Here is a 2,421-nt window from a genome sequence, read left to right as displayed (position 1 = left end):
GAAGTCCCGGATTCGATACTCACGCGGGTAGCGAAGACTGAGCGGATCACGTGCGCGGCGCATGGACGTTGATATCCCGGCGTGCGGCCGTAAGTTTTTATAGTATCGAATTCCGGGCGATGCGAGCGGCTTACACGCGTTTCTACTACAACGATATCCGTATGTGAATATTCCGAGGTGACTCGAATAATGGTACTTATGTCAAATTATATTATTGGTCCTCTATGTCGACCGAATGTCCGTTTGTCATTTCTATTGAATTTGTATTGTTCTGGTCTTTTTTTTTAGTACTCATGTCTTTACTACTCTTTTCTTATTAATTACTTTCTTTCACTTGCGTAAATATACTCATAAAAATCCAGCAACTTTGTCCCGTTATTTTCCTTCTTTCGCTGTCGCAAAGCGAACTCTTTCCGTCGGCCGAGCTGCCGTGCCCTCGATCGTCGCGATCTCTTGGAGCGGGTAATCGATCGGGCGGTTGTCATTCGAGACACATGCGGCGACCTCGCCGCGGATTTACCGTGGAATAGCGGTACGGTTTCCCGTACCTGGCGCCCAATTAAATTCTGATCGCGATAGAGTCTCGATTCACGAAATGAAACGTTCGATTATTCCGAATCAGTAGAGAGATCGCGTCGAAGGAATCTCCGTGAAAATAACGATAACGATAGTTAAAATTATCGGTTATAACATATATGCATATAATTGTATAAATATATATATATTTATTTATATATATATTTATATATATATTTATATACACAATTTTCTTACATGCTTATAAGCATGACGTCTTTTAAATAAAATGTATTATTAATAAGACGAGGGACCAGGTATGTCGGCAACATCAGCGTCTGCAGCATGTAGCTTTAAAATATTTTTATTTTTTTTACAGCAGTAGCATATAATTTGTCCGCCGTCATAAGAAACAAATGTTTTTCATTAACTTGCATGTTTATAGCTGTTTCTCCCCTCGTCTTTAATGCAGATTTAAATACACAAATAGCATTAACAGAAGCCGACGAAAATTTATTACGTTTTTTGTTTTTACATTATTTAAAAAAGAAAACATTCTCTCCGGATCGGCATTAGAATTTGGAAGCGATCTAATAGTATTTATAACATTTTTTAAATTAGGATATTTAGCATTATTATTGATGTCTCGACGTTGCAAAATTTCTTTCCAAGCAATATCAAAATTTAATTTAGTGAGGCTTTGTTTTTCTTCCATTGTAAAATCTGATGCTAATGCAATCCATTCTTTTTTTAAAGCATCTTCATCAAAACCGCTAATAGTTTTAATGACGAAAGAAACGTTATTGAATGATGTTTCTCTATTATAAAATAAGCTTACAAATGGTTGAAAAACTATTAATTGTGATAAAAATGTGTCATTTATTGGTAATCTTTTACGAATTTCTTCTGCAGCAGTCACATAAAATGTTAAACAATTTTCTCGAATAATTTTAACAATGTCTACGTGACCTTCCAGCAGTAATTCGTTAAGATATTCCTCACATTCTGAACCCAAAGTAACTTCATTAATTAAGCAATTATTGTAAACGACCCAACTGGCTTAATTGATCTTTATTAATTCGATATCATATATATCGATATATAAATATACAGACTACGTTTCGACCTTTGGTTCAGGTCCTTATCAAGTCTAAAATTAAAGGATAATACTATATAGAAGGAATCATTTTATAAAAGCATAGCGCAAACCAAGTTCAAACCAACAATTATTATAAAGTAAATGTTTAAAACATACCTTACTTAATATTTTTTTCTTTTTTCAACATGTTACAATTCTCTCTGTACTAAACGTTTCGTATAGATGGTAAAAAACGAACTAAGTTAGACATCCTTTATTATTCTATCATAAATAGGGTTTAAATTCTCTGTGTCTTTATGTATGTTAATCGTGTTGTTAAATTTTTTTATATAAAACATTTCAGCTATCTCTCTTTTCCTAGTATGTGTTTCACGATGTAAAATATTAAAGGTTGTCTATTTAAAGTCATGTAAATATTCATTTCTATGTTTGCTTATAACGCTTTGGTTACTAATATGCAATTTTATGTTATTCATATGTTCTTTTATTCGTAAGTTTTTAGGTGTCTTTTAGTCTGTCCAATGTATGTGGCGTCACAGTCAATGCAGTCGATCTTATATACCACCTCGGTCATATCCGCTTTAGGCAATTTGTCTTTTCCGCGTTTAATTACATTATCAAGTTTTCGGTATAGTGTAAATAACGTTTAAGCCTGTTTTCTTAATAGATCTCGCAATAGTATCACTTACGTTTTTAATGTACGGTATTAAAATACAAGAAGAAATATCAAATTCTTTATTTTTGTTAGCTACGTTAAGAGAACTTTTCAAAAAACATGTTCTCTTATATAGGTATATACTGCTCGA

The sequence above is a fragment of the Prenolepis imparis genome, unplaced genomic scaffold (genome assembly GCF_030444845.1).
Source record: "Prenolepis imparis isolate NDT839.2.m4 unplaced genomic scaffold, iyPreImpa1.0 SCAF_220, whole genome shotgun sequence".
Lineage (NCBI taxonomy): Eukaryota > Metazoa > Arthropoda > Insecta > Hymenoptera > Formicidae > Prenolepis > Prenolepis imparis.
The sequence above is the reverse complement of the archived record's forward strand: the minus strand, read 5'-3'. Positions refer to the sequence as shown.